This window comes from Dipodomys merriami, unplaced genomic scaffold (assembly GCF_024711535.1).
Source record: "Dipodomys merriami isolate MVZ:Mamm:240054 unplaced genomic scaffold, mDipMer1.0.p SCAF_52, whole genome shotgun sequence".
NCBI classification, from domain to species: domain Eukaryota; kingdom Metazoa; phylum Chordata; class Mammalia; order Rodentia; family Heteromyidae; genus Dipodomys; species Dipodomys merriami.
The window spans coordinates 4,967,299-4,974,438 of record NW_027206091.1 but is presented as its reverse complement, the minus strand read 5'-3'; positions in this window follow the sequence as shown (position 1 = coordinate 4,974,438).

The window sequence follows — 7,140 nt, the reverse complement described above, 5'->3', positions numbered from 1 at the left end:
CCCAAGCTTTCTGAGAGCTGGGTGGGCCTGGGGCTGTGGGGTGGGCAGTCAAGTCCTTTAAAAGCCTCCCTGGGCGCCCCCTCCTTCTCCCCCCGCCCAAGTACTGCAGGGTGGTGAGGGTTTGAACCTACATGTGGCAGGCCAGTTGGGTCACTGAGTCACTTAGACAAGTCCCAGTACCCAGTTTGAGAAGGCCTGGCTTACAGGGCTTGGCACCTTTCCTTCAGATCCCTCCCATCTATGGTCAGGAAATCATTTATTTACCCCTACTTCAAAGGCACCTACTAGCTGGGCGACAATGGCTCACGTCTGTCAGCTGCTACTCAGGAGATCTGAGATCTGAGGATCACAGTTGAAAGCCAGCCTGGGCAGGAAGGTCTGTGAGACTGATTTCCAATTAACCACCAAGGCACTGGAAGTGGAGCTGTGGCTCAAGTGGTAGAGCACTAGTCTTGAGCCAAAAGCAGCTCAGGGACAGCTCCCAGACCCTGAGTTCAAGCCCCACAACTGATACTCATACCTGCTATAGGTAGGATGTATTACTACTCTGTCTGCTCCACGCCCCCCCCCCCCAAGAGTCCCCTCTAGTGTTCAGTCCTGGATTCAAATTCATCTTCAAATCCAAGTTAGCTGACACATAGTATGCTTTGTATCTAGATGACTTTGTGTGTGTGTGCTGGTACTGGGGCATGAACTAAGCGCCTGGGTGCTGTCCCTTAGCTATTTTGCTCAAGCCTGGCCCTCTACAGCAGGAGCCGCACTTCCATTACTGACTTTTTGGTGATTAATTGGAGATTAGTCTCCAATTAGATTTTCCTGCTTTGACCTTCAATCCTCAGATTTCAGTCTTGAGTTGTGACTCACTGTTGCAGAGCCTAGATGCGTTTTTTGTTTTTGTTTGCCAGTCCTGGGGCTTGAACTCAGGGCCTGGGCACTGTCCCTGAACTTCTTTTGCTCAAGGTTAGCACTCTACACTTGAGTGACAGCGCCACTTCTGGCTTTTTCTGTGCATGTGGTGCTGCGGTATCGAACCCAGGGCTTCATGCACGTAAGGCAAGCACTCTACCTCTAAGCCACATTCCCAGCCCTAGATACATCACTTAATCATACTGCAAAACATAGTAGAGAAAAACTTATGTATCAGCACATACTTAAATGAGAATTAATTTTTGATAAAGAATGTTCTTCGGATTTCCACCTGTGAAAAGGCTGTCCATCCTTCTGAGCATTTCCTTCTCCTTTGTGTGTCCACAGCTATTCATAACAAGCACACCTTCTGTGCATATGGATGGCGCTATCTGCTGGTGGCTTTAATAAATGATGCCAGCTGCTTTTTTTTCTCTTCCAGATGGTATTTGTAGGGTTCCATCCTGGCTGCTGGTATCTTCCTGACTAGGGGTATCAGAGCAGGGGCTATGTAATGGTTCCATATACAGTTCGTCATGGGGCTTCAAATCAGGGCCTAGGTGTTGTCCCTGAGCTTTTTTTGCTCAAGGCTAGCACTCTACCACTTTGAGCCATAGCTGTACATCCAGTTATTAGGTGACTAACTGGAGATCAGAGCTTTATGACTTTCCCTCCCAGGCTGGCTTTGAATGGTGATCCTCAGATTGCAGCCTCCTTAGTAGTAGCTAGGATTACAAGGTGCAAGCTACTAGTGCCTGGCTATATTTGTAATCTTTCACAGTAAGGTGCCCTGTATAAAATAAACATTTGCTAACTTAGTATACAAATCAATTCCTTCTTAAAAGTTTCTCTTCCAGGGCTGGGAAAGTGGCTCAGTGGTAGAGCGCTTGCCTTGCATGCTTGAGGCCCTGGTTTGATTCCTCAGAACCACATAAGCAGAAAAAAAAAAGCCAGAAGTGGCGCTGTGGCTCAAGTGGTAGAGCGCTAGCCTTGAGCTGAAGAGCTGAGGGACAGCGCCCAGGCCCAGAGTTCAGGCCCCACAACTGGACCCCCCCACCAAAAAAAAAATGTTTCTCTTCTATTATTGGATGGGATTTTTTTTTCTCCTTAAGTAGGCTTACTCAGGAGCAGAGTAACCACTGCAAAACACTTACCCCAAGTAAATAAAACAATACCCATCTGTCATGGCTTGTATTAGTATTCTGAAATGGCTTTCCAGGTGCCAGTGGCAACTGTAATCCTAGCTACACAGGAAGCTCAGATTTGAAGATTATGGTTCAAAGCCAGTGGGCAGACAAATCTGACAGGCTCTTATCTCCAATTATCTATCAAAAAGCCAGAAGTGGAGCTTTGTCCTAAGTGATAGAGCATTAGCCTTGAGCACAAAAGCTCAGGGATAGTGTATAGGTCCTAAGTTTAAACTCCAGGACTGGGACACAACCCTCCTCTCACCCTCCCCTCCCCCCCCAAAATCTAGGAGCCAGCCTTGATTCTTTTCCTTTCCTGTCATCTTTATGTATCTTTAAAAACCCATTGATTTACCTTCTAATTATCTCAGAATGTGTCCATGTTTTCCCCCTCTACTGCCTCCAGCTAATATACATTATTTTTATTTTGGGGGGAAGGTCCAGTTACTGGGGTTTGCACTCATTCAGGTTGTTGCTCTCTTGCTTAGCTCTTTTGTTCAAGGCTGGCACTCTACCTCTTGAGCCAAGCTCCACTTCTGGCTTTATTTTTTAGGGGGGTCCGGTCATGGGGCCTAAACTCTGGGGCTGGGCGCTGTCCCTCAGCTCTTCAGCTCAAGGCTAGCGCTCTACCATTTGAGCCACAGCATCACTTCCGGCTTTTTTCTTTTTTTTCTTTTTGTGGTGCTGAGGAATCGAACCCAGGGCTTCAGGCATGCAAGGCAAGCGCTATACCACGGAGCCACCTTCCCAACCCCACTTCTGGCTTTTTGCTGGTTGACTGAAAATTAAGAGTCTCATGGATTTTCCTGCCCATGCTAGCTTTGAACCTCAATCCTCAGATCTGAGTAGGTAGGATTACAGTTGTGAAGTACTGGCAACAAGCTCTGTTTATTGTTCCAAGGAATTAAAAAGTTTGAGGGGGTATTTTTGCTATATGGTGATAAATAACTCATAACCTGTTATGGTTGCCGTAATTTATTCCCAGTTAATTGGACATTTAGGTTGTTTTTGGTTTAATGCTATAAGCTATTCACTATGCTGAAAGCACTTCCTTATACATATGTAGTTCTTCAGGAAATGTTTCTAGAAATAGAATTGCTAGATCTCATAGTCTAAATTATAATAAATATTGGCAGACTCCCTTCCAAAAAGTTAACTTTATTTTTTATTACCAATAATTACCGTGCTTATTTCTCTGTGCCCTTGCCAACACTGGGTTACTTTAATCTTTGCCAGTTCTGGATAGCAAGCAATATAGCATTATTTTATATATTATTTTTTTCTTTCTCTTTTTTGTGCCAGTACTAGGGTTTGAACTCTGGGCCTGGGTGCTGTCCCTTAGCTTTTTCACTCAGGGACAGTGCTCTACCACTTGAGCTGCAGCTCCACTTCTGGCTTTTTGGTGGTTCATTGGACATGAGTCTCATGGACTTCCTGTCCAGTCTGATCTTTAGATCTCAGCCTCTGAGTAGCTATGATTACAGGAATGAGCTATTTGGGTCTGGTTTTTTTTAAAGCTAGGTTCTTGCTGTGTCGCTTGGACTGTTCTGAGCTCTTGCCTCATTTTCCTGAGTGCTGGGATTGCTGTCCATTCTTTTCATGCTCAGCTGAAGTGTTCTACTAAGCTTTTTGAAACAGTTACACATGCTTTTACTTACTGTGGAATTTTAATAGTAATAGAATGCCTTTCGATATTTGGTAGAGCAGTGGGTACATATTTCATTATACTTCTTTAAAACCCAGTAAAAAGTAATTTTGTATATTTATTTGTTCAAATAAACTTGATAATCATTTTCAAAAATTCATAGACATTTGTTAGACTAGTGCAAAATTTATAGAAGGTTGGGGAGAAATGAGTTCTTTGCAATATTGTTACAGAACTATGAAGCCCCATCTTTTTCTAACAACACTTTCACTCAGTTCATTAACCAGGGTTGATTTTTCCAAGTGTCTTAAAAAGTCATTGTTTAGCTTGGTTCAGTAGCTCATTCTTGTAATCCTAGCCACTCAGGGATGCAGAGATCTGAGGATCAAGGTTTGATACCAGCCCAGGCAAGGAAGTCTGAGAGACTCTTATCTCCAGTTAATCAACAAAGGCAGACATAAATCAGAGACCAGAGTGTCTGGTGGCTCACACCTGTAACCCTAACTACTCAAGAGACAGAGATCTGAGGATCACGCTCAAAGGCAGCATGGGCAGGAAAGTCTGTGAAAGCCTTATCTCCAATTAACCACCAGAGAACTGGAAGTGAAGCTGTGGCTCAAAGTGATAAGAGTGCCTGCCTGGAGCAAAAAGAGCTCAAGGACAGTGCTCTGGCTGAGTTCAAGCCCCATGGGGGGAGGGAAAGCCAGAAATGGAGCTTTGACTCACATGGGAGCACCAGTCTTGAGGGAAAAATCCAAATAAGAGCAGTAAGGCCCTGAATTCAAGCCCCAGTCCCAGCACAAAAATAAAAGGGCATTTTCAAGTTATCTTTAGTATGTTGTCATTGATCTTGTTTCCTTTGATCGGTGTTGAGTTAAACCAGATTTGAAGTGATTCAGAATAGGGAAACAAGAGCAAGTTTAGCCCAGCTTTGTCTTTGTCTAAGGATTAGTTTCGCAAAGTTAAAAGTTAAGCAAAATCTTTCAAGTGATCCGTTTGTTTAATCTTCCTTAACACCTGCTCTTCTTACTTTACTTGCTGGTGATTTTTTCATCTCCATGGTTACCACCTACACTTTTTTTTCCCCTCTTCATTTTCTGCCGGCTAGAATAACTGTTGTGTATTTTTGAATGAGGACATGAATAGTCAAGATATTCAACTAAAAGCAGGCGATGATGCTTTATCACAAAAGCTTTTTTTTGGCCAAATGTGAGCCATTTCATTCCCAAGAATCAGCAGCTCTGGCTGGTCCTTCCTGCTAATTTCCTTGGCTGGGTATAATGTCACTCCCTACACAGCAGGTGTACACACAGGTGTATACACAGATGTCTGAAAAATCCCACAGGCAGATCCTCTCTAGTTAATAGGTGCCAAGACAGACCTTCAGATTCAGGATATATACATACATACATACATACATACATATATTTTTTGGGGGGGAGGGGTGGGTCTGTGGGAAGGACTTTTAGCCAGAAATGCAAGTGTTTCTAACACTCTTGACTTCAGGCATTTTGTATGTGTCCCAATAGTGGGTCTTGAACTCAGGGACTGTTGTTCTTCCTTGGCTTTTTCCGTTCAAGGCAAGTGCTCCAACACTGGAACCACAGCTCCACTTCTAGCTTTTTGGTGGTTCATTGGAGAGAAAAGTCTCATAGACTTTCTTAGATCTCAGCCTCCTGAGTAGCTAGGATCACAGGTGTAAGCCACAGTGCCTAGGTCAGGCATGGAGTTTTTAACCTAGGTGGTGGTGTGGTTCTCTGTGTGGAATTTAAATGTTGTCCTCACACTTCCTTACTCAGGGAAAGCGACCTTGTAACCCCTGACTTCCTACCATTGTTTGTTTCACATAATCATTGGCTGTAGAGGAACAGAAATAAACACAGCTTACAATTTCAGTCACATTCAGCTGTACTTTTCTCCTAAGCCTGAAATAGCATTTTCTAACACCTTTTGTAGTTGGAGACATTGAATTTAAATAGGAACTGCAGATACAAAGAGTAAGATGTGGATTGATGTGCCTATTTCTGTGAAATGCAGCCACACTATTTCTGAAGTATGGGTCCTAAAATTAATACAATGACAAGTAGAAAAAAAACAAGAGGGCTGGGAAGATGGCTTAGTGGTAGAGTGCTTGCCTCGCATGCATGAGGCCCTGGATTCGATTCTTCTGCACCACATAAGCAGAAAAAGCTGGAAGTGGTGCTGTGGCTCAAGTGGTATAGCGCGAGCCTTGAGCTGAAGAGCTGAGGGATAGGGCCTAGGCCCAGAGTTCAGGCCCCACAACCAAAAAAAAAAAAAAAAAAGAAATGGAAGATGTGTACTATATTCATAAGGCTTTAAATTTAAATAAAGCCAATGGACTGTGGGGTACCAGTATAATCCTAACTATGTAGGAGGCTAAGATCTGGAGGAGCACACTTCAAAGCTAGCTTAGGTAGCAAAGTCTGTGAGATTCCGTCTCCAAAATAACCAGCGAAAATCTGAGGCATGGTTCAAGTGGAAGAGCACCAGCTGTGAGCAAGCAAACAGGCAAGCAAGCAGACCAAGTATGAGACAGGAGTTCAAGCTCCAGTACTAGCAAAATAAGAATATATAGGGTCAGATATATTCTCCAGTTATACCTGATTGATCTGGACAAGGAGTAGACTCTGGTGTACCACTCTAGTCCACAGCCAACTTTAACCTCCTCTCCAACTGTGAACTTGTGTTTTGGTTTTTGGGTGCTTGTCATAGGGCTTATCAGGGTCCCTGAGTTTTTGGGCTCAAGGATAGCACTCTATCACTTGAGTCATAGCTCCACTTTCAGCTTTTTGGTGCTTAATTGGAAATAACTCTTACAGACTTTCTTACCTGGGCTGGCTTCTCAAACTGTAATCTACAAGATCTCAGCCTCCTGAGCTGCCAGGATGACAGGCATGAGCTACTGGCGCCTGGATCCAAATATCATTTTAACATATAATCAGTGTAAAAACTGAGAGTTAAGTTTTTTTTGGTACTCAAGTGTCTGCAACTGTCATGCATATTACACTTAGGATATGATATATTAGTGGTATTTCCACTGCTTGACAGTTGCTTGTGACCATGGCTACTAGATCATAGCAAACACCCTTCACTTTCCGTATGCTGGGATTCCTAAAGCTAACTTGGGAATTCAGTGACACACGATTGGGATTTGGGCTGAGAATGTAGCTTAGTGCTAGATTGCTTGCCTAGCATGCACAAAGGCCTAGGTTTGATTCCTCTGTACCACATAAACAGAAAAAGCCAGAAGTGGCCCTGAGTTCAAGCCCGGTACTGGGGGAAGGTGGGGGAAGATAAAGGGATATGATTCTGTCACTCTTCAGGAGCACAAGCCAAGGGATTATAACTACTGGGAAGAAATACCGGCCTCAGATTCTACTG